Below are 26,659 nucleotides of genomic sequence, written 5' to 3' on the forward strand. Positions count from 1 at the left end.
TGTGCTAAAAAAAAATTTCGAATCAAAAGGTGATGAGCAAAATCATACTCAGTTGTATTTGATTGTGGAAGATGAGATTCGGTTTCAACATTCTTATTCCTCTAATTCACAATATGTTTAGGATTCAGATCTCGTTTGGTGTCTAGAATTAGATTAGACTGAATAACCACTATATTGACTGAATGTTGATCGAACAATGAAAATTTTGTATCCAACTTAAAACTAGAAGATGGATTAATTCATTCAGGAAACTTATCCATTCTAATTTCCTCTCAAATGGTTAGATTAGAAGGATAAGTTCCCTTCATATCTAATCCCGTTTTAATGTACTCTAAATGAAAAATCATTCACCTCTACTTCTAGTATTCCTAGAATTTTATGAATTGTCCAATCTATTACAATTCTAGACACCAAACAATACCTAAGAAATAAAGAATATAAAAAAAATTTAAACTTAGAACTTCGAATACAAAAATATATTTTTTAATCAATTAAATTACAAGTTGTTTGTCAAAGTAGGGGGCGTTTGTTGTACTAGACTAGCTTCAAGGATTAAGCTAAACTGGCTTAGACTACACTAAGCTAGACTAACTTAGTGAAGCGTTTGATGTAGTATCGGACTAAGAAGCAAGATAATTAACAAAACTAAAAAATTATATCATTTTAAAGCATATCTAGAATATTTTATATTAATTCTTCCTCTTTTTTTTTTTCTTCTAGAAACCTTTTTTCTAGAATGCTCTATCTTCTCTGCCTCACCACTCCCCCTTTTTTCTCCATCCGTCTCAATCCTCTCTGCCTCTTGATTGTTTCCTTCAGCCATCTGTTGCTTTCATGGAATCCTGTTTGCAAAAAAATCAACCAACGCAACACCTTTCAAAATCCCATTTCCTTTCATGCAATTCCCCAGTTCTTACTAATTGTCATTCCATTTTCTTTTGTGTTCTCTTTCAATTTTCTCGCCAACCAAACACCTTTCAAAATCCCCAATTCCAAATAATTGCTCACCTTATTTGGCGTACCAGATTCAGATTATGGTCCGCTGAAAACAAGATTCGAAAATTGAATTCTTGCGACGGAACACGACTGGTGGGGGAAGAATCAACCGAAGCGAGGTGGTTGGTAAGTGAAAATTAAGGGCGTTTCTGGGAGAGAGCGATGTATGTATGTGTGCGATCTGAGATACCAAAAGACCCAGATGGTGGAAGACCCCAAATCACCAAACCCAGATGAAAAAAAATCCTTATTTTCGAGGATTGAGATCTTGTAATTTGGAACGATGCACAAGGTTTGGATAAGAAAGAAGATGAAAATGGATGTGGGAGCGGAGAAGAAGAAGCAGGGGCGAAGAGAAAGAGGCTAAGCAGAGATGGTCTTAGCGAGTCCCATGGTTTGTGGAGGGTCTCGCTAAGAACTTCTAGCGAGGCCTCTAATCCATGCGAGTCCCCTTTAGTCCCATTTAACTTAGTCCCAATACAAATTAAACTTGGGACTGTAGTCCAGTCTCAGTTAATGAGGCCAAACAAACGTTCCCTTATAGTTTAGAATGCGTAATCTATTAAAAAAAGTTATACTTACACAAGAAAAGAAAGAAAATGAGGAGATTAGTTGATTGTACAAGACAATATTGTAGTCATATCCCATAACCACTTTTGGATGAGGTAATCACGAGGTGGTTGGTTGGGGGAAATGACTAAATATTTCGACAACCAAACTACATTTTAAGGAAATGGTGTAATTATAAATTTCCATGTGGAGTTGACGAGTGGGGTTTTTTTTTTTTTTTTGATACAGACATTTGAATATTATTAAAAGAGTATAACTTTTTTTTACTATTTAATATTACAGTCTAGTTATATTTTTATATATTTATCATTGAGGATTTCAATCTCGTAAATGAATAGTTCAAATTAAATAATTATGGTTGTATTTCTTTTTACTTGTCAAAGAGGTCATATGTTTAAATCTCGTAAATGAATATTTTAAGGGTGACTTTGGATGAGGTCTCTATTTATTAATGTTTTTTTATTGAAACCTTGTTAGTTTTAGACTTTTGATTGAAGTCCCTGAAAGTAATGCAATAATGCATTTCTATGGAGGTCATTATAATTTTTAAATTAAAATTTGATATTTGTAGTTATTTATATTAATGAGATTTTAAATAAAATCCATAATTTGTTGAAAATATTAAAAGAAATTATACTTAAATAAAACCCATTATTTGTCACTACTTATATTAATGACATTTTGCATACAAAAATTGGTAATTTTTATACGATGCATTTTACATACAAAAAATTGGTACATTTTATACAAAAAAAGGTGATACGTTTTATATAATGGGTACATTTCATATAAAAAAAAACAGTGGGTACATTTTACACAAAAGAGATGGTACTTACAAAAAAAAATGGGTACATTTTACATATAACAAAGTGGTACCTTTTTAAAGAAAAATGAGTACATTATTAATAAATTATGGGTACAAATAAAAGGTCAAAAAAAAAATATGAGTACAAATAAAAGTTTGAAAAATAAGGACACGAAAAGAAATTAATATATGGGTATAAACTAAAATTGAATAGAAAATTGGCACAATTTAAAAAAAAAAAAGGTTGCAAATTAAAATGGGTACAACAACAACAACAACAACAACAAAGCCTTTTCCCACTAAATGGGGTCGGCTATATGAATCCTAGAACGCCATTGCGCTTGGTTTTGTGTCATGTCCTCCGTTAGATCCAAGTACTCTAAGTCTTTTCTTAGGGTCTCTTCCAAAATTTTCCTAGGTCTTCCTCTACCCCTTCGGCCCTGAACCTCTACCCCTAGGCCTTCTTTGCACATGTCCAAACCACCGTAATCGATTTTCTCTCATCTTTCCTTCAATTTCGGCTACTCCTACTTTACCTCGGATATCCTCATTCCCAATCTTATCCTTTCTCGTGTGCCCACACATCCCACGAAGCATCCTCATCTCCGCTACACCCATTTTGTGTACGTGTTGATGCTTCACCGCCCAACATTCTATGCCATACAACATCGCTGGCCTTATTGTCGTCCTATAAAATTTTTCCTTGAGCTTCAGTGGCCTACGACGGTCACACAACACGCCAGATGCACTCTTACACTTCATCCATCCAGCTTGTATTCTATGGTTGAGATCTCCATCTAATTCTCCGTTCTCTTGCAAGATAGATCCTAGGTAGCGAAAACGATCGCTTTTTGTGATCTTCGCTAGATTGCTCCAGTCATTAGTGTGGATAAGTATATAAATGGATAGAGATAGGAAAGCAAACACAAGATGTACGTGGTTCACCCAGATTGGCTACGTCCATGGAATAGAGGAGTTCTCATTAATTGTGAAGGGTTTACACAAGTACATAGGTTCAAACTCTCCTTTAGTGAGTACAAGTGAATGATTTAGTACAAATGACATTAGGAAATATTGTGGGAAAATGATCTCGTAGTCACGAAACTTCTAAGTACCAGAGTGTGGTATCGTCTTGACTTGCCTTATCTGTCTCATAGGTAGATGTGGCATCTCCTCTGGAAGTACTCTTCCTCCATCCAGGGGTGGTATCTTTAACTGGTGGAGATGCACAAGGTAATGTATCAATTTCACTTGAAGCTTACTTGTAGTTTCAGGCTTGGTCAAGCACGATACAAACCATGTAGTAGGAGTCCCCCCAAGTCGCTGAGCTAGGGGATCTGCTGAAAGAGGTGACAGACAAGGCAAGCAATCAGAGCTCCAAGCAATCAGTCCCAGATCAGAACTTTGATTTCGAGTTCCAGCTGATTGTTCACATTCTCCCTATCTTGCAGGCAGCATGAAGGATAAAGAGAAGAAAAATGAGAATAGATGATATGGGATACTTTTGCTTTTGAAGAAGTAACTTTCCACAGGCTTATTCTTGAACTGGGCTGGAGGGGTTTCTGGTTTCCTCCAGAGTATAAGGCCGACTGAAGAATTTGAGGGTCAAAACAAGTCCATCAAATCTAGAGTACGTTCGACCCTGCTGATATGGGATACTTTTGCTTTTGACAGAGTAGTGGATGTATCGGCACGTGTGCTGTTACGCTTGTCTCCACATGCTTCCTTGTATCCTTCTCACTTGCCCTATCTGTTCCTCAGGGAGATGCAGTATCTTCCCTGGAAGCATAAGATGTTGAAGATGAGTACTCGAGAGCAATGCCAGGTAAGTAATCAGGTAAGGGGTTCCAGGCAGTCAGTTCCTGACTGGAAGTTTGATTCCAAGTGTTGACTGATTGCTCTCTTTCTCCTTGTTTTGCAGGTAAGAACAATGCCAAAGGAAAAGACAGGGGAAAAGCATGATATGGGATACTCTTGCTTTTAACCCTGATGATATGAGATATTCTTGCTCTAGTATAGCTTGTTTGCAGAGGTATTATCGGGGGGAAAGAAAGCTGAATATTTCGAAAGGCTTCGTTGGGAGTGCCCTCTCAGATATGAGGAAGGGTTGAGCATTTTTGCAGGTCTGCCTGTCCGTTGGGGATGGAAGTCGACATATATAGGAGTCTCCCTAACAACAAGTAGTAATGCTATTCCTTTACCCTGCTTGGTCATAGCACGGTAGTGGGAGCTGCCAGCTTCACATGTTTTAACTCTATCAGAACACTTTGAAAAAGTGGTCTGTGGTATCTGGAAAGCTGATGTTGCGTGTGAAGATTACAGACAAGCTTTATCCAAGGAGATCCGGCTTTTGAAGTTGGGAAAGTGGTGCCTCTTCGGTTTTCGAACAAGCAATCCTGTCGAGGATCTGGCTCTCGAGGTTCGGAGAACGATGCCTGTTCGATTTTTGAGAAAGCAATCCTACTGGGGGTCTGGCTCTCGAGATTCGGAGAACGGTGTCTCTTCGATTTTTGAGAAAGTAATCATGTTGGGAGTCTGGCTCTCGAGATTCGGAGGGCGGTGCCTCTTCGATTTTAGAGCAAGCAATCTTGTTGGGAGTTTTCTCGAATGTGAGTAAAGGTTGGGCATGTTTGCTAGTCTACCTTGCCACGAAGCATAGAGATTGACACACATGGACTTTCCAATTATCCATCAGTGGTACTGTTCCTTTACCCTTGTGGGTAATAATATGGTAGCTAGACCTTCAAAATTTATGTGTCTAAACTTTGTTAGTGCTGTTTCTTTGCTATTCTTTTACCCTTCTTGGTCAAAGCGATGTAGTGGGAGCTGCAAGCTTCACATGTCTCAATTTTGTCAGAGAACTTTGGCAAAGTTATCTGTGGTACCCATGAGCTAATGTTGCGTGTGGGAAGTGGGTGATTGAACAGTAACATTCATGTGCTTTCTACTTCACCAGAAATCTTCGACAGAATGCCCATAATTTCCGCAAAGCTGAGTGTGAGTGTGACAGGTGCTGACAAGGCTGGAAAAGTAGGTGCCTCTTCGATTACTGAGATCGGCCCTCGGGGTCTCTGAGCAGCCCAGCTTTTGAGAAAGCAAGCGCCTCTTCGATTTCTGAGATCGGCCTTCATGGTCTTTGAGCAGCCTAGCTTTTGAGAAAGCAAACGCCTCTTCGATTTCTGAGATCGACCCTCGTGGTCTCTGAGCAGCCCAGCTTTTGAGAAAGCAAACGCCTCTTCGATTTCTGAGCAGGCGCCTCTTCGATTTCTGAAGCTCCGTCGAGTGCAGATTTTTATAGAGGCTGACATTAAGTTCCAAAGCACACTTGAATCTCCACCAGTAGAAGCTCAATTCTTGCACTTCTAAGATCTTGATTTGTTCGACCTCTTCTCTCTTCAACACCTTTGAAAATGTCTGGCCCCTCCGACCGTCGTTTTGACTTGAACCTTGTTGAAGAGGCAGCCACGCCTTCTCCAGACAACATATGGCGCCCATCCTTCGTCTCCCCTACTGGTTCTCTTACTGTTGGGGATTCCGTGATGAAGAATGATATGACCGCTGCGGTGGTGGCCAGGAACCTTCTCACTCCCAAAGATAACAAACTACTTTCCAAACGGTCTGATGAGTTGGCTGTTAAGGATTCTCTGGCTCTCAGTGTTCAGTGTGCAGGTTCTGTGTCTAATATGGCCCAACGTCTATTTGCTCGAACCCGCCAAGTTGAATCATTGGCAGCTGAAGTGATGAGTCTCAAACAGAAGATTAGAGGGCTCAAGCATGAGAATAAACAGTTGCACCGGCTCACACATGACTATGCTACAAACATGAAGAGGAAGCTTGACCAGATGAAGGAATCTGATGGTCAGGTTTTACTTGATCATCAGAGATTTGTGGGTTTGTTCCAAAGGCATTTATTGCCTTCGTCTTCTAGGGCTGTACCGCGTAATGAAGCTCCAAATGATCAACCTCTGATGCCTCCTCCTTCTAGGGTTCTGTCCAGTACTGAGGCTCTGAATGATCCCCCTCCGGTTCCTTCTCTTTCTGGGGCTCTACCGACTGCTGAGACTTCTCCTAAGCACCCTTTGTGAAGGCTCCCTCATGTTTGTTTATTTTGACTCATGTATATGTACATATTTGTAACTTACCGGGGATATCAATAAATAAGCTTTCCTTCATTTCAATGTATTATGTTAAATACACCAAAGCCTTCTTCGCTAAGTTCTTTGAATTTTCTTTTGTTGAAGCTTGTATGTTGAAGCTTTGTGAGTGGAGCATGTAGGTTGAGGTAGTGTTCCCTTAATTTCCCGAGGGAGGAAAACTTCTCGGTTGGAGACTTGGAAAATCCAAGTCACCGAGTGGGATCGGCTATATGAATCTTAGAACGCCATTGTGCTCGGTCCTGTGTCATGTCCTCCGTTAGATCCAAGTACTCTAAGTCTTTTCTTAGAGTCTATTCCAAAGTTTTCCTAGGTCTTCCTCTACCCCTTCGGCCCTGAACCTTTGTCCCATAGTCACATCTTCTAATCGGAGCGTCAGTAGGCCTTCTTTGCACATGTCCAAACCACCGTAACCGATTTTCTCTCATCTTTCCTTCAATTTCGGCTACTCCTACTTTACCCCGGATATCCTCATTCCTAATCTTATCCTTTCTCGTATGCCCACACATCCAACGAAGCATCCTCATCTCCGTTACACCCATTTTGTGTATGTGTTGATGTTTCACCGCCCAACATTCTGTGCCATACAGCATCGCCGGCCTTATTGTCGTCCTATAAAATTTTTCCTTGAGCTTCAGTGGCATACGGCGGTCACACAACACGCCGAATGCACTCTTCCACTTCATCCATCCAACTTGTATTCTATGGTTGAGATCTCCATCTAATTCTCCGTTCTTTTGCAAGATAGATGGGTAACGAAAATGGTCGCTCTTTGGTATTTCTTGATCTCTGATCCTCACCCCTAACTCGTTTTGGCCTCCATTTGCACTGAACTTGCACTCCATATATTCTGTCTTTGATCGGCTTAGGCGAAGACCTTTAGATTCCAACACTTCTCTCCAAAGGTTAAGCTTTGCATTTACCCCTTCCTGAGTTTCATCTATCAACACTATATCGTCTGCGAAAAGCATACACCAAGGAATATCATCTTGAATATGTCCTGTTAACTCATCCATTACTAACGCAAAAAGGTAAGGACTTAAGGATGAGCCTTGATGTAATCCTACAATTATGGGAAAGCTTTCGGTTTGTCCTTCATGAGTTCTTACGGCAGTCTTTGCTCCTTCATACATATCCTTTATAGCTTGGATATATGCTACTCGTACTCCTTTCTTCTCTAGAATCCTCCAAAGAATGTCTCTTGGGACCCTATCATACGCTTTTTCCAAATCTATAAAGACCATATGTAAATCCTTTTTCTCATCTCTATATCTTTCCATCAATCTTCGTAAGAGATAGATTGCCTCCATGGTTGAGCGCCCTGGCATGAACCCGAATTGGTTGTCCGAAACCCGTGTCTCTTGCCTTAATCTATGCTCAATGACTCTCTCCCAGAGCTTCATTGTATGACTCATTAGCTTAATACCCCTATAGTTCATGCAATTTTGTACGTCGCCCTTATTCTTGTAGATAGGCACCAAAGTGCTCGTTCGCCACTCATTTAGCATCTTCGTTTTCAAAATCCTATTGAAAAGGTCAGTGAGCCATGTTATACCTGTCTCTCCCAAAACTTTCCACACTTCGATTGGTATATCGTCTGGGCCTACTGCTTTTCTATGCTTCATCTTCTTCAAAGCTACAACCACTTCTTCCTTCCGGATTCGACGATAAAAAGAGTAGTTTCTACACTCTTTTGAGTTACTCAACTCCCCTAAAGAAGCACTCCTTTCATGTCCTTCATTGAAAAGATTATGAAAATAACCTCTCCATTTGTCTTTAACTGCGTTCTCTGTAGCAAGAACCTTTCCATCCTCATCCTTGATGCACCTCACTTGGTTTAGGTCCCTTGTCTTCTTTTCCCTTACTCGCTAGTTTATAGATATCCAACTCTCCTTCTTTGGTATCTAGTCGCTTATACATATCGTCATAAGCCGCTAACTTAGCTTCTCTCACAGCTTTCTTCGCCTCTTGCTTCGCTTTTATATACCTTTCACCATTTTCATCGGTCATATCCTTGTATAAGGCTTTACAACATTCCTTCTTAGCCTTCACCTTTGTTTGTACCTCCTCATTCCACCACCAAGATTCCTTTTGGTGTGGGGCAAAGCCCTTGGACTCTCCTAATACCTCTTTTGCTACTTTTCGGATACAACTAGCCATGGAATCCTACATTTGGCTAGCTTCCCCCTCTCTATCCCACACACACTGGGTGATTACTTTCTCTTTAAAAAAGGCTTGTTTTTCTTCTTTTAGATTCCACCATCTAGTCCTTGGGCACGTCCAAGTCTTGTTCTTTTTTCTCACTCTTTTGATATGTACATCCATCACCAACAAGCGATGTTGATTAGCCACGCTCTCTCCTGGTATAACTTTGCAATCCTTACAAGTTATACGATCCCCTTTCCTCATTAGAAGAAAATCTATTTGTGTTTTTGACGACCCACTCTTGTAGGTGATCACATGTTCTTCTCTCTTCTTAAAGAAGGTGTTGGCTAAGACGAGATCATATGCCATTGCAAAATCCAAGATAGCTTCCCCATCCTCGTTTCTCTCCCCAAAACCATGGCCACCATGCAAACCTCCATAGTTGCCTGTCTCCCTGCCCACGTGTCCATTTAAATCTCCTCCTATAAATATCTTCTCCATCTGAGCAATTCCTTGCACCAAGTCTCCAAGGTCTTCCCAAAATTTCTCCTTCGAACTCGTATCCAACCCTACTTGAGGTGCGTACGCACTAATCACATTGATAAGTTCTTGTCCTATTACAATCTTGATTGCCATGATTCTATCTCCTACCCTCTTGACATCTACAACATCTTGTGTCAAGGTCTTGTCCACGATGATGCCAACACCGTTTCTCGTTCTATTTGTGCCCGAATACCAAAGTTTAAACCCTGAGTTTTCTAGATCCTTTGCTTTACGACCAACCCACTTAGTTTCTTGTAGGCACATAATATTTATCCTTCTCCTCACCATAACTTCCACTACTTCCATAGATTTTCCCGTTAAGGTTCCTATATTCCACGTTCCTAAACGCATTTTGCTCTCTTGAACTCTACCTTTCTGTCCTAGCTTCTTCACCCTCCCCCGTCTAATAGGATCAAAGTACTTCTTTTGTGTGTCCCGTGTAAAGTTGATAGGAGCATATGCTCCCAAACAACTTTGAGTGGAGTCGTTCGAAAAGAAGTTTCTATGGCCCCCTTGCTCATTTAACACTGCATCCGGGTGCCGATGGAGATACAGCGACCCTTGCTCACTTATCACTGTGCTCGGGCCACACAGCGCGCCACTTACGGGTGACGCCTTAGCTTTAGCGCAATTTCGTTCTTGATTCATTTTCATAAGGATTCGACGTAATTATGGAGTGCCGGCTGTCGACTACATGGGTACAAACTAAAAATAAAAATATATGATACAAAATTTAGCCATAAATATAAATATATCAAATGTAGCGTTTCAAACACTAAATGAATAATTTAGAAATAAAATTTAATTATCTTGATATGTAAAATATTTTATTATTGAAATAATTAATGATGTTTATTAAAACCAAGGGACATTGATTAAAATTTGAAAAGGAATAAGGTTTCAATCAATGGAGTTGAAAAAAGAGGGATGTGAATCTAATTTCTCCATATTTTAAACTAATTATTACCATTGACTTATTGTATGACTTAACTTTATCTTCATCCTCCTTGTTGAAAATATATCATTGTAATTTTTTCTTTGAAAAAAGTCATGTTTCTTTATTTACAAATCACAATTTGAATATAATATGGCAGCAAGTGCAATTAGTATCATAATTTATCTTTGCTTATAATGGATGAATTCTTATCTCAATTCTGTTGAAAGAATACAAAAAAATTATGAAGCTATTGAGTGAAATGTAAAATATAGTAGAGTACAATAAGAACTCGGCCGGTGTTCAAGCTAGCATTGGTCACAGCCTGGTTTGGAGATACTTCTGCGAGACGACAGAAACTTACATGAAACTGGGTGCATACCCCATCTATCTGTCTCATCGCCTAAGGGCAGAGATGGATACATGAAAAAGATTTCGTGTAAGTATCTCCTTCAAGATTCTGTACACTCAAGAAGCACAAGGGTGTCCTGTGCTTCGGTTAGATTGAAGCCAGCATGGTACTACTTGTATCCCTGAGCGTGGTACTACTCGTATCCCTTTGTCCAAATAGGTACACAATATATCAGGATCCCCAAACCAAACGAGGTGCATATCATAGCCATGGCGTAAGCGTAAGCTCTCCAAGGGTATTTGCTTTCTCTCATCACATTAAACTCAACAATAAAGGTAGAAACAATACTCAGGAACCCAGAAATCCGAATTGTATGCCTGTTGCAACAATGTCGCAAGTCTTAGTTTTCACCAGCGCAAACAGTAAAGTTCTGCACGTTAAATTTCATTAGATTTTCTATTAAAAAATTGTGAGCATGGATCAAGACAATGCAGGACAAAGGTAACATACAAAATATTGCGTTAGAAATGATTACACTTCAAGACGCTTTTAAAACCTCGACAAGAAAAAAAAAAACCCAAACTAACAAGCTTGGCAGTTTATAATGTGACAAATATATATGTAATATAAGCTTCCCGAACACGAGACCATAACACACGAAAAGTAAAGGTGAGGATCAAGCCATCGAGTGGATATTGACAGAGATCATATCACAAGAGCTTACCAATCTCTTCACAGTAGACGGGGCAGCCATGACACAAGCTGCAGAAATATTGGCAATTAGAGTACCAAATGGAACCCATTTTAAGCATCCCGCCGTCACTAATCCACGTCCATTAAGCTGGGCTAAGAACCACCGGATCCACACACCAAAAGGTCCAACTATGTAACCCAACCACAGTTGCGCCTTGCTGTTGTCTCTGTTAAATTCCTCTCTCAACAATATTCCACCGCACACCATAGAGAACCAGTTGAATATCAGAGTGCGCAACGAACAAAATTACAAAATAATAAGAGTATTATTAAACATACTGAGAATGTTGAAACGGCTACAAAACCCTAGGAGACTACATTGTGAATAACTTATTCTCAAACTAAATTACAATCAATATTTATAGAGAACTAAACTGATCACTCATATATTTCATGCATTTATACCATCCATTTCTAAAGTCTTTGTGATGTTTTTGTGTTAAACTTGTGGTATTTTACCTTACCTTGTGTTAATGTGCAGTTAATTTTGTTTAGGATTAATCTCAAGCAAAATGGAGAGAATGGAATTGAAAATGGCTGCTTTTTGTTAGAGGGAGAGACACGGCAGACAAAGAAGGAGTGGAAGACTGATGGGATAAAAAGAAAAATAATAAAAGGGCAGTGGGAGAGACACTGAAGAGAAAACAATGGAGAAAAACAGGGAGTGGAAAGAAAGGCAAACGGAAATAATAGAAATGAGGGCAGTGCGCAAGAGTGGAGGACAGTGCGGACAGCAGCAAGAAGAAAAATAATAAAAGAAGAAGGATGAGGCAGACAGATGGATATGGAAGAATAAAAAAAGGAGGAGCAGAAACTTAATGGAAAGTGGGGCGTCAGAGGCAGAAGAGAAGGAGTGCGCACGAGGCGCAGGAGAAGAATAAGAAGAAGATTGGGCATAGAGACTGGGGGGAGAGCAGAAAAGAATAGAGCACAGAGAGAGCAGAGGTGAGAGGACTGGCGCAGAAGGGAGAGACTGACGGCAGCAAGCACAGAAGCAGAGGTGCAGCAGAGCAGAGGAGGAACCAAAACGGGTGTTTTCCTTCTTGTTATTTGTTTTATGGATAATTTCTTATGTATGAACATAATTATGTGTAACTAATTTATTATGCTAGAGTGAGGCCATGAGCCGCAACATGAATACGTAGTTTTATTTTTCAATTGCTTAAGTGTTGTTACATGCTTGCTTTGATATTTTCAATCACTGAATTAAACTATCTATGTGTTTTGATGATTGATCACCATTAGGATGCTTAGAAAAGTTATCGGATGCAATTTTGAACGAATGTCACGTTAAAATTGGTTGTGCTTCTTGTGATTGAGAATTGTACTCTCCTAAGGTAAATATCATGCTCTTAGGGATTATATGGTTTAACAAAAGGATTTTTACCAAGATTAATGAATTACTCATGTTTATATTTAATCCAAATGTCATGGATAATTAAGTTGCATGTAGTGGTATGCGTTTTAGCTTGAATGTCACAAGTAAAACATACACAAGGAAAATCCAACCTTCAAAGCATGTGTGTTTTCAATTATTTAAGCAATTGGAATAGCTACGTAGGAGTGTTGTTGGTAAAGGTTGAACTCTAGCATATTGTCAATCTATTTTTCTTCAATCATTTATTTTATCTTGAATTTCCTTATTTACTTGTTTTGTTTAAGTTGAATCACTGTTCCTATAAACCAATTCCCATTTTAGATATTTGTTTAAGTCACATCCAGTAATATTTAGTTTCGTCAAATTAGTGTAATTCTTAGAGTTAAATAAGTTAAATACACACAAAACTCGTAAATTGTTTATATCAGTCCATGAGGAGATCGACCTTGCTTGAGCCATTCTATACTATACAAACACTTGTTCTCTTGCAAGAATTTTCTATGGTTTAACCCTTTGTTTTACAAGTGGTAAAATCGCTATCATAAACCTAAAAAACCCTAACTCGGATGGGCTAGGCCCAAATCCTAAACTAACAAGAAAAACCCAAATACTAAAATAAACCTAAATACTAATATTTTCCAACACCCCCCATCAAACTCATGGCGGTACACGACATGAGTTTGCCACCAAGCAGATGTTGATGCAAGCCTCCAAATTCCAATGCCGATACCGGCGCATATTTCAGCATATGCAATGCATCCAGGAGGCACTAAGATGTATCATACCATTAGGCCATTCTACTATTGGCCCGGTATGAAAAGAGAAATTGCAGAGTATGTCAGTAGGTGTGCAATTTGTCAGCAGGTTAAAGCTGAAAGGAAGAAACGGTTCGGTTTGATGCAACCGCTTCCCGTTCCACAGTGGAAATGGGAGAATATCACTATGGATTTTGTGTACAAGCTTCCTCGTACACGGAACGGCTATGATGGCATTTGGGTGATTGTTGACCGACTCACTAAGTCAGCGCACTTTATTCCGGTGAGAGAAAAGTATTCTCTGAATAAATTGGCTGAGCTATTTATCACTAAGATTGTGAAGTACCATGGAGTTCCAGTGAATATTGTTTCAGATCGAGATCCTAGATTCACTTCTAAGTTCTGGACAGCTTTTCAAGAAGCTCTTGGTACGAGATTGCTTTATAGTATGGCGTATCATCCCCAGACAGATGGTCAATCTGAGAGGACCATACAGACTTTGGAAGATATGTTAAGATCTTCTGTAATGCAATTTGACGAGGATTGGCATGCAAAGTTGGATTTAATGGAGTTCGCATATAATAACAGCTACCATTCCAGCATCGGGATGGCACCGTTTGAAGCTTTATATGGAAAAGCGTGTCGTACTCCTTTGTGTTGGTCAGAGGTCGGTGAAAGAGTTTTGGTGGGCCCTGAGTTAGTGGAGGAGACTACTCAGAATGTTCAAGTAATTAAGTCTAACTTGAAAGCGGCCCAGGATCGACAGAAGAGCTTAGCAGACAGACATGCTACTGATCGAGTGTATAAGGTTAATGATTGGGTATTCTTGAAGCTATCGCCGTGGAAAGGAGTAGTAAGGTTCGGGAAAAAGGGTAAGCTGAGCCCTAGGTACATCGGACCTTATCAGATCACCGAGCGAGTTGGTGAAGTTGCTTACAGGCTTGAATTGCCCTCAGAGCTGTCTAAAGTGCATAATGTATTCCATGTATTGATGCTTCGTCAATATGTTGCAGATCCATCGCATGTGATTCCAATTCAACCTTTGGAGATTAACCTGGATTTGACTTATGATGAAGAACCAGTGACTATCTTGGATTGGAAAGAGAAAGTTCTGAGAAATAAGACAGTGCAGTTGGTAAAAGTCTTGTGGAGGAATCACTCGGTGGAAGAGGCTACTTGGGAAACGGAGGATCGAATGAGAGAAATGTATCCGAGATTGTTTTATGATGATTAGTGTTGTATTTGATTATGTAAATTTCGGGGACGAAATTTCTATAAGGAGGGTAGGTTGTGATAACCCGTCCCGATTTAACGTGTCATATGTATACAGTGTGTTAAATACCCTGAATCTTTATACAATTGTTTAAGGTTTGGACGGCTATTTTATATGTTGAATGATTAAAGGCTAAGGAATGGATCACACGTCCGATTCCATTTCCATTTCCTTTCTGTGAAGTGCTCCACTCGTGAAGTGCTCCACTGCCTCCCTCAATAATACCTTCACTCATCGTCATTCCCTCACACGAACCTGAAACTCTCTCTCTCTCTAACTCTCCCTCTCGAACCGTAAGCAACACACACACAAAAACTCAATCAAACTTGCACGAACGTTGGATCTAAGACCACCATCGTGATCCTGAGAACTTCACGAACACGGGGATACCAAATTCAGGTGAAGTTTCGTTTCGAAAAACTCTAGTTTCAAAGGTCCCGTGTTTATGTACTGTTCATAAACTTTATTATGGCTATGTTTTAGGCTAAACAAAGATCACAGTGAGTCTTAGTGAGGTCCCAAGGAAGCTCGGAGTGTAACGTTGGGAAGTTTTGGACGTAAGAACACGGAGATCGACAAGTTCAAAGTTTGACCGGAGCTTTCGAGACTTTTTCCAGTGAATACCCGGCGAGTTAAGGGTCGAGGTAGGTATGAATGTGTTCGTCTCGTCAATATCTTCATTTTGATATAAATTACGTTGAAAATGGTGAAGAAATGAAGAAGTTATGACGTTTTGAAAAATACCCAGTTTCCGGCGACCTCCGAGGCTTTCGAGGAAGTTTCCGGCCAAACCACGGGGAGATAGGTGTTTTTTGAGGTACCATTCTCTTTGTCTCTTCAAGGGCTACAACTTTCGTTTTCGAATCACTTGATTTAGTTGAGAAATGACAAAGTTATGGCAATTTGAAAAACTGCCCAGAAACCGGCGAACCAGTCCGGCGAGACGAGGAAGAAGACGCGCGTGGGGGCGCGTAGGTCCGACCTTCCTCTGGCGCGTGGGGGCGCGTGCGTGGCCCAAAAAAATTATTCAAAAAATTGCTACGTGTTCATGACGTCGTGTAGATCACCGTGGTATATTCACATACCCAAATTGAGCAACGTATGAGAAGTTATTGACGTATGTTTGTGTATGTGCATATTAAATAATGTTTTATAATTATTTTTGTATAGGTGAAAATTATACGGACGAAGAACGTAACCAAAATAGGCGAGGGGGTTACGAACCGGCTACTTATCAGTGAGTGGGCAGTTATTTTTCAGTATATATATAAGTATACTTGACGTGTTTCCTAGAAAACGTATTTTAAATATAAATACGAATTAAATAACTTGTCAAATATGCATTATATTTTGATATGTGCATTACCATAATTATACATATTGTTGCATGGTGCTGAGGAGGCCCAGGTACGTTACATGTGACATATTATGTTGAAAATGAATGAAATACTATGGAAATACGATTAAGATACGTTTGAATATTATTGAAATACAATTGACATACGTATAAAAATACGTATAATATACATTTGAAATACGTACGATATGCATTTGATATATGTATAATATACAATTGAAATACGCATGAAACGTGATTGAGATATGTATGAAATATGATTGAGATATGTATGAAATGTGATTGAGATATATTTGAGATATGTTTGAGATATAATTGTGACATGATTCGAGATATAATTGTGATACGTTTGAGATACTATCCTGATAACGATCATGAGATATAGTTGAGATATGTTGAGTTATATGATTGAGATGTGATAGAAAGCTCATTTACTTGCACACGTATATAAGTGCTCCCGCCTAGAGAGAGGCATAGCCTTCACGTGTATGTTCACCTCCCACACCGCATGCTCGCCTTGGATCCAAGTAGGTGTATAGCCTGTCGTATAGACCACTTATGTGGGTTCGACTTGTAGGTGACCCGCGATTTATCGCACAGCTTCACGTGATTGTAGCACTAGAGCATATTATGATATATACAGTGATGAGATGCAGACCACGTGAGGTGGTACTGAATGTGTACAAGATATACAGATTTATACATGATATGATGAGATGATTATGAGCTATATAGGCAGCCGAGGGCTGAGTTAATTATGATAAGTTGATTATGATGAAAGAATACGAATTATGTTGATAGCTGAGCGTTGAATTGGCTTTTATGTTATTCTATCATATTCACTTAGAAATGTTAAGCATTCTATTATGATACTTGGCATGGCATACGTTCATATTATTCAGCATGATTTGATATATATTATGTATATGAATATATGCTTTATTACTAGGAAACTTATACTTGTTTTACAGCGAGGGGTTAGTATATTCAAAAGAGAAAAGAAGGTTTCGAATAAGTTCGTTTTGCTGACCCACTCAACTTTGTTTTGCGCCCCTCCAGGTTTTAGATAACGTTCATCAGTGAATCTCGAGGTGTCCAGCTGAAAGTTCTGACAAATCACCACTCATGTAGGATCATCGTCGAGTGTTGTTAAATACGTACATTCAACTTCCGAACAAACAAACAAAAAATCCAACCAAATTTTTTTTTCCCTTTGCCCACATGGGACTCAAACAAGCAACCAATTTTTTCTTGTTTCCTCCTTTTTGTTTTAACTCCCCTTTTTTTCCTTCTTTTTTCATTCCATTCTACCTTTTCCTCTTTTTTCCTTTGCTGCAATACAGACTTGCGGATACTCCTGCAGGCTGCAGCGTTCAAAGGTGCATAAGCAGAGTCACTGGACAAAAAACGAACAAACAATTTTTTTCTTCTTGCAAACAATCAATACCAACTAACAATCTGAACACGAACGACAACGGAAACAAGCAAACAGACAACAACCCGAAGCAGATTAAATCCTGAAGGATCAAACCTGCTCTGATACCAAGTTGAATATCAGAGTGCGCAACGAACAAAATTACAAAATAATAAGAGTATTATTAAACATACTGAGAATGCCGAAACGGCTACAAAACCCTAGGAGACTACATTGTGAATAACTTATTCTCAAACTAAATTACAATCAATATTTATAGAGAACTAAACCTAAAAAACCCTAACTCGGATGGGCTAGGCCCAAATCCTAAACTAACAAGAAAAACCTAAATACTAAAATAAACCTAAATACTAATATTTTCCAACAGAACCTAGCATCAGCAACAACACTATGAAAGCTACCAAGTGACGCTTGTAGCTGTCAACCCTCCAGCTTTTTCTAGAGCTAGTGATACCACATACTGAGTTCTTCTCAAGAAGCTGCCTAAAACCCTTTGTTTTCTCTACCCCGAAAATGATGGAGTAGGCCGCAAGAAACAAGCCTGATATAATCCGTCGCATAAAAGAGAAGCTCAGATTAGTTCAGCAATTTGAGCTATATTAGGTTTGTGATTAATGCATGGATAATAATAGCCACATGTCTGCCAGCTAAGAGTCGAATGAAATTCAAACATCATGCTTGCCATAGCCAGCCACATGTCTACTGCAGTAATTCTTTAGAATATAACATCTGACATATTAGAAAGCCGAGCAGAGCAAAGACCCAATGGCCTTCAACTTCAAGCATTTTCTGGTTCCAACCGCTGAAAGTTGTCAGGCTTTCTAAGTAACCGGTTGACAATCCAATGGCCAAATAATCAGATGTATAGGATAGATCTCCTTTGAAAACGACACCGAACCACCCCATCAAGAAAGAACCAACCTACAAAAATGCATTAGGAATAAAGTATGCATTATCCAACATTTTCCATACTCTACCCAAGAAATATGACTTTAGAAATGATAGGGACTAATACATTTGTGCATGTGTGTGTGTACGAGAGAGAGAGAGAGAGAGAGAGAGAGAGAGAGAGAGAGAGAGAGAGAGAGAGAGAGAGAGAGAGAGACCATATTAGAAGGAAGATCGAGGTAGAGAATGGTTTGGTTGCTCGTTGCACCAACAACTCCAGGGCCAAACAAAGTTTGCAGCAGATATCTCGTTAAGACCTACACAATGTTGTGTGTCAAATTATCTACTTGATAAGTACGTTTCCTGATATGAAAGAAATATCTAACAAGATGTGCTGCAAGACATTCATTTTTGTCAAACGAAAAAAAAAAAAAAAACACAAATCCAAACTGATAGGATGCTGACTAGGATGATGTGTCAGCACTATCAAATTGGTTAGTTGGTTAGTTGGTTAGTTGGCTATGGTAAGAGATAAGGTTGTTAGTTAGTTACTTAGTAGCTAAGTCGGTTTAGTTACTATATAAGGAAATTGTAAAAAGAATGAAAGGGTTGTTGAATGAAAAGAATATTATAAATATACATTTTATTGCTTCATTGAGAAAGAAATAAAGTGGGGTTCTATCATTGGTATCAGCCACTGCTTTCAATCATGCTTAAGCCTTCCTCATGCATGACTCACCTTGCTTCCAGAAAAGCCATGGAGTCTCGTGTGTCCAATCTCGAATCCTTATTTGCTGATTTCCAAAAAGAATTCAAGGAGTCAAGAATCGAATTCACAGAATCAAGAAATGAATTCAGAGTAACTCTAGAAATGATCTTGCAACAATTGCATTCATTGTCTTTGTAAGGTAGTAGATCAACCGGTGAATCTTCTGACGCTACACACTCTGATCCAATTCTGTGTATGGGGAATGGATCCTAATCTAGACAACTTTCCAAATCGCCAAGAAGTTCTTCCCAATACAGCGATTCAGTGTCCTCTATTTCTCAAGATGGATTTTCTAAGATTTGCTAATGGCGATGATCCCTTGAGCTGGATTTATAAAAAAGATCACTATTTTGACTTCTTCAACATAGAAGACTCCAAGAAAGTAAAAATGACATCCTTTCACTTCGAAAGAAAGCCATTGTAGTGGTTCCACTGGGCTAATTGCATTGCAAAGTACCCCAAATTAGATGATTTCACCAAAGCTTTATGTCAAGAATTCGGACCTTTCAAGTTCGAAGACTCAACAGAAAGTTTGGTGAAACTAAGACAAACAAGTCTCTTGAGAGAGTGCATTTTGGAATTCAGAAGGCTAGCTAACAGAACCAGAGACATAAGCCCTTCTCTCTCGAAATCTTGTTTCATTGGAGGTTTAAAGTCAGAATTAAGGCATGATGTTAAGATCTTGAAGCCAAAGGATGTCTTGGAAGCCACAATCTATGCCCAGCAACTTGATGCCAAACTCTCAGATCTAAAGGTTAAAACTTTATCTCGATCTTATGGTGCTACTTTTATGCAAACACTTTTCTACAATGTTAGTAATACACATGCTGGAGATGTTAAGAACAAACCTGACAATGTGCGTAGACTAACTCCTGAAGGGGTTGAATTTTGTCCAAAAAATGGTCTTTGTTTTCATTGTAAAGAGAAATATAATAGAGGCCATTCTTGTGAGAAAAAACAATTGTTGCTTATTGATATTCAAGAACCTGAGGAAACTGCACAAATAGAAGAAGATAATTTAGATCTTGAGATAACTGCTTGTGCATTGTTTGGTATTCCTCAACCTAAATTAATAAAAACTATGAAAGTTTGTGGTATGATCAAGAATTGTTCAATAGTTATATGATCAAGAATTGTTCACTGGTTATACTCATTGATTCAAGGAGCTCTCACAATTTCATTGACCTATCATTGTATAAGAGAATTAGAGGGCAGTTGGATACCACTCATTCATTTAATGTCAAGATAGCTAATGGTGGGAAAGTAACAACTATGGGCACTTTAGGGGCAATGCCACTTAAGATCCAAGACTACCAATGCATCACAAATTTATATGCTATGTCATTGGGTGGTTGTGATATAGTAGGAGTACAATGGCTGAGGACACTTGGTCCTATGTTATGGGATTTTGACAAGCTTTACATGACATTCCAACAAGCCAACAAAACTCATTGTATTTCCAGTCTAGAAGCTTATGGGGATCAAGTTCAAGATGTAACTGCATTCCAAATGGAGAGGTTATTGTTGCAGGAACCATCAGGATGGGCAATTTTGTTTCAGTTGGAACCTGAGGTATTTGAATAGCAAGTGGACTCACTCTCTTTGGAACAACAATAGCTTCTACAACAATATGAAGTGATATTCCTTAATCCTAGTGCATTACCTCCTCACAGGTCACGTGACCACATAATCCCTCTAATTGAAGGCAGTAGACCATTGTGTATAAGGCCTTACAGGTATGGTCCTCTACAAAAGACAGAAATTGAAAAATGTGTTCAAGAATTGTTAACTACTAGTTTTATCAAAGTAAGTAATAGTCTTTATTCTTCTCTAGTCATTTTGGTTAAGAAAAAAAGAAGGGACTTGGAGAATGTGCATGGATTATAGACATCACAATGGTATCACTATTAAAGATAAATTTCTCTACAAAAGACAGAAATTGAAAAATGTGTTCAAGAATTGTTAACTACTAGTTTTATCAAAGTAAGTAATAGTCTTTATTCTTCTCTAGTCATTTTGGTTAAGAAAAAAAGAAGGGACTTGGAGAATGTGCATGGATTATAGACATCACAATGGTATCACTATTAAAGATAAATTTCCAATTCCATTGATTGATGAGCTCTTGGATGAACTTTTTGGAGCTGAATTTTTCTCTAAGTTGGATCTCAGATCAGGCTACCATCATATATGGATGCATCATGATGACATTGAAAAAACTGATTTTCGAACTCATGATGGTCACTACGAGTTTTTAGTCATGCCATTTGGGTTGACTAATGCACCTGCAACTTTTCAGTGCTTAATGAATGAGGTCTTCATGCCATACCTTCAAAAGTTTGGTTTAGTGTTTTTTGATGATATTTTGGTATATAGCAAAACTTGGGAGCTACGCTTGGAACACCTTCAAACATTTTTTTGAGTTTCTGCAACCTCATACTCTCTATGTTAAACAATCTAAATATGCATCTAGAGTGGAATATTTGGGGCATATGGTATCAAAAGAAGGAGTTGCTGCTGACCCCTCCAAATTAGATGTCATAGCCAAGTGGTCTATTCCTACTACTGTGAAAGCCTTAAGAGGATTCCATGGTTTGACAGGCTATTATAGGAAATTCATTCCTGATTTTGGAAAGATTATCAGTCATTTGACAGTTCTTACAAAAGATTATAATTTCAAATGGAGTGAAGCTGCCACAGTAGCATTCACTACACTCAAACAAGCAATGATGTCACCTCAGGTATTGACCATACCAAACTTCAATCAACCTTTTATAATTGAAAGTGATGCATCTGGTTATGGCATTGGAGATGTTTTACAACAAAATGGTAGGCCTATTGCATTTACCAGTAAAGCATTGAGTGTGAAAAATCAATCCTTATCTACTTATGAGAGGGAAATGATGACTATACTGCATGTTAACAAATGGCAATCTTACCTTGTGGGTAGACATTTCATCATTACGACATCCCACCATAGCTTGAAGTTTTTTTTTGGCAAAATAAGGCCAACACTCATTTTCAACAAAAGTAGGTGTCTAAACTATTGGGTTTTGCTTATGAAATCCAATATAAACAAAGGTGTGATACTCAGGTGGCTGATGCCTTGTCCAGAAGTCCTCTAGATGCACCTCGGGTTCAATCAAGTCCTACAATAGATCAAATGGAACTCTTGGCTATTTCTTATCCTTATCTTAGTTGGATTGATGATTTAAGAAGGCACATTGAACAAGACCCTTGAGTTTTGGCAAAGATTCATGAAGTAAAGAATGTCACAGATTCATCTCCATTGACTATTTTGAAATACAAGATTGACAATGGTTTTCTCAAATACAAAGCTCGAATTGTCTTAAGCCCTAACTATTGTTGGAGACGACATGTGTCTGAAGAATATCATAGCAGCCTTTCTACAAGTCATCCTTAATTCTTGAAGACATATGAGATTTTCAAGTCTTTTTATTGGAATGGAATGAAAAAAGATATCAGCGACATGGTAGCAAATTGTCAAGTCTGTCAGCATCAAACATATGAAATTGTAGCTCATACGGGTTTAATTTAGCCACTACCAATTCCTTCCAGAATATGGTCTGGCATCTCAATGGACTTTATAGTGGGATTGCCTCCTTGTAAAGGTAAAACAGTTATTTGGGTGATTGTTGATAGACTATCAAAGTATAGTCATTTTCTAGCTTTATCTCACCCATTCATTACAGCATCAGTAGCTAATCTCTTTGTGGAACATATTTTCAAGTTACATGGGATGCCTACTTCTATAATCTATGATAGGGATCCATTATTCATGAGTGCATTTTGGAAAGCATTTTTTGCACTACAGGGATCTTCATTATGCCATAACTCAAGGTACCACCCTCAAACAGATGGCCAAACAGAAGTTGTCAATCGATGTTTAGAGACTTACTTAAGATGTTTTTATAGTCTCCAACCTAAGAAATGGTCTCTATGGTTACCATGGGCTGAATGGAGCTATAATATAGCTCATCATTCTGCTATAAAGTTGTCTCCGTATGAAATGGTGTATGGTCAACCTCCTCCACACCTCCCAGTTTATGAAGCTGGAACAACTAAGTTGGAAATGGTGGACATGAGTTTATTGGAAAGAAATACGATGATGTCCTTGTTAAAAATAAATTTGACAGCTGCTCAAAACCGAATGACAGTGCAGGCAAATAAACATAGGCCTGAAAGAGTTTTTAGGTGGGTGAATGGGTATACTTGAGGTTGGTTCCGTATCAACATGGCCTAATCGGATAAATAGTCCCCGTGGTCATAAGGTATTCAGAAGGTAACCCCTGTGGTAAAAAAATTCGAATTTAAACCCCTGTGGTCTAAGTCTGTTAGGATTTATACCCAAAATTAAAACTTCCGTTATCCCTCCATTAGTAATAGTCTCATAAGAGGATAAGATGGTCATTTCATAATTAGTAGCATGCCAATAGCTTAGCTACAGAACCCCCTCAAGATCAAATCCGTTCCCAATTCTAAAGCACGAACATACCCAGAGGTTTGGTTTATGTTTGAAAAGCCACATCAATGGCTAAGTGAAGAATTGAGGGAGACATCGCACCAACGCACCCATGTATTGCTACAATCTTGATAACTTTAGGTGATTGTTCTATTTTGAAAATCGTTTGTTCGTAATCGTCCACCATGTGCGGTTTTATGCTTGAAGGTCTCCTCCTTATTATGCTTCAAAGGCTGGAGTTGATGGTTTTTCGTTGGATGAATCATGGGTTCTATTTTCTTTTTTCCAGTCGGTCTCCTTCTTAGTGGTATATATAGGGGTTTGTGTGTAGGGTTTTGAAAAGGAAGAAGGCAACAAAAAGGAAACAAACAAAGCAAACTAGAAGGCAAAAAGCCAATTAGTTGTTTAATAGCAATAGAACAAATCTTATTGCTTTTTTGGATTCCACATTCCATCGCTTGTCGGTTACCTTTGAAATTTGCATTTGTTTAATTAAAGTATGCAACTTTATTGTCATATAGTGCACTGCCATTTGTTTGATAAAGTATGCAATTTTATTTTAATTATAGGTACTAATAGGTTAACTCTGAAGTTTATATGTGGAGGGCAATTGATGATATTGCCCAAGCATACATATTTCGGTGGTAGACAGTGTACTTTGACAATGTGGATCCCGATTTGTTGTCAACGATTGAACTAAAGTACATGATGGAAGAGGTTGGATATACAAATGTGAAGAAATACCATTATACTAAACTCGGAGAAAAGCCCGAACATGGTTTGCATCCACTAGTTTCTGACAGTGACATAACGGACATGGTGAAGCTTATACCTAGATCAAGGGAGATGACTATTTATGTAAAGCATGATGTTGATACACCACATATAGCTACGGAACCCCCTCAAGATCAAACATCAAATTATTCCAATGTATTCGATGAGATACCAGATGATGTGTTCTCTCAAGTACCAGTAGAATTATTCTCTCAAGCAACTTATTCACACCCTGATGAAGTGAACAATAAGGAGCGGGTTGGTGTGAATGATAATGTAATTGCTGGTGAGGAAGGTCATGGTCCATATGAAACTTTTGTACAAGAGAGTGGGTAGTGCACTAATGGTTTTCATTACCAGCATGGAACAGATAGTGATGATTTTGATTACGAGTTCTATGACAGTGAGAATGATGCTGTTATAGAAGATGATAATTTGCTATTTGATAAATATGTGGACTTGCCATTATCAGGAACTATTACGAGGGATCGTGTAGACGAAACAATTCTACTTGAAAACGTAGCTACTGAGAATCTCCCAATACAAAAAGAGCTGCCAACTGAGGAATTACATAGCCCTGTAAATTCAAATGATGAAGAACAATCTAGTGAGAGGGATCCTGAGTTTAAAGCAAGCACAGATATGGAAAACCCTAGTTTGAAGATTAGAATAAGGTTTGCAAACCGTGAAATTTAAAAAAAAAAAAAAAAAAAAACAGTGAAGCGATACTTAATTCTTGGTGGTTACGACATTGGTTTAAAAAAGAATGACCGAAGAAGAGTTACAGCTTTGTGTGCAAAACCTTGCCCTTGGAGATTGCATGCTAGTCAGATGCAAAATGACACCACTTGGCAAATCAAAGTACTTGTTGACGAGCATACATGTAGTCAGGTATGGAGAAATAAACATTTCACTTTCAAACTCATGGCTGAAAAATACATTCATAGGTTTAGAGGTGATCCACGAACAGATGCAAAAATTTGCAAACCATAATTAAGAGGGAGATGAAATTGGAGATATCCTTAAATCAGTGTTTCAGGGCAAGACACAAAGCCTAAGAAATGATAAGGGGGTCAATTGCAGAGCAATATGGTAAGGTTTGGGAATATTGTGAAGAAGTTATACAAACCAATGTTGGAAGTACTATGAAAGTGCATGCAAATCCTCCATTCTTTCAGAGACTTTATGTTTGCCTTGATGCTTGCAAAATGGGATTTAAAGCTGGGTGCAGGCCAGTGATTACTTGGAAAATGCACGATCAAATAACTATAATATGTGCATGTGTGTGAAGTAGTTAAGTTGGTTAGGATCCTATGTGTTGAGATTGTGACAAGTGTCAACATCTTGAGAGTCTTGTATTAGCTTAGTAGTTAAGCAATGTAACTAGATATATACATAGTGTATAAGTGTAATCTGTATTCATTCAATTCAAAACACAAAATATATACTTTCTCTCTCTACAACTATACTTTCTTCCTCTCCAAGATTGATCATTCCAATTATCTTACTTGGATAATTCTAGGCCTGATATCTCATTCTCAGTTCATCAAGTTTGTCAGTTCATGCACTGTCCTATGGATTCTCATTATGTTGATGTGAAGAGAATTCTCAGGTATTTAAAAGGTACTAATGAGCTTGGAATTCAATTTAGCAAAAGAGACTTGAATCTTCATGCATTTAGTGATACTGACTGGGCTGGAGATCCTAATGACAAAAGGTCTACCATAGGTTTAGTTGTGTTTCTAGGGCCAAATCCTATTTCTTGGTCCTTTAAGAAACAAAATACAGTATCTCGATCATCTACAGATGCTGAATACCGAGCCCTTTCAAGTATTTCAGCAGAAATTGATTGGATCAAACAGCTTCTTCAATTTATGCAGATTGATGTTTCTTGTCCAACAACACTGTTTTGTGATAATCTCTATGCCATAGCCCTTACTTACAATCCAGTCATGCATCAGATGACCAAACATATTGAGGTTGATGTACATTTTGTTCGAGAGAGGGTTGTAAAGAAGCTTCTGCAAGTGTACTTTGTTTCCTCGAATGAACAATTTGCTGATATTCTTACAAAGGGTTTGTCTACTCCTTTGTACCAAACACACTGTAACAATCTCAAACTTGGCAAGCCTCACTATGAGATTGAGGGAGGATGATAACTATAATATGTGCATGTGTGTGAGGTAATTAAGTTGGTTAGGATCTCAGCTCCCCGTCACGGCAACAGCTACGAACAAGCTTCACAATTCTCAGATCTCTCTCTCTATATATATGTCATCATTTCAACATTCCAAGAAG

General features: G+C 38.6%; 1 long non-coding RNA gene and 1 pseudogene across 2 annotated transcripts; one reads left to right on the top strand and one right to left on the bottom strand.

Moving 5' to 3' along the window:
* Positions 1-10,692: 10,692 nt before the first annotated feature.
* LOC126631347 (fluoride export protein 1-like) lies at positions 10,693-19,097 on the bottom strand (annotated as a pseudogene).
* Positions 15,171-17,172, top strand: LOC126633345 (uncharacterized). Of its 2 annotated transcripts, XR_007627028.1 has the most exons (5): positions 15,171-15,302; positions 15,407-15,475; positions 15,578-15,729; positions 15,829-15,895; positions 17,075-17,172. It is a non-coding gene; the product is annotated as an uncharacterized LOC126633345 (long non-coding RNA). The 2 variants fall into 2 exon arrangements; XR_007627029.1 differs by lacking the exons at positions 15,407-15,475; positions 15,578-15,729; positions 17,075-17,172 and having other exon boundaries at positions 15,171-15,306; positions 15,829-16,857.
* Positions 19,098-26,659: the final 7,562 nt, after the last annotated feature.

This window comes from Malus sylvestris, chromosome 8, assembly GCF_916048215.2.
Source record: "Malus sylvestris chromosome 8, drMalSylv7.2, whole genome shotgun sequence".
NCBI lineage: Eukaryota > Viridiplantae > Streptophyta > Magnoliopsida > Rosales > Rosaceae > Malus > Malus sylvestris.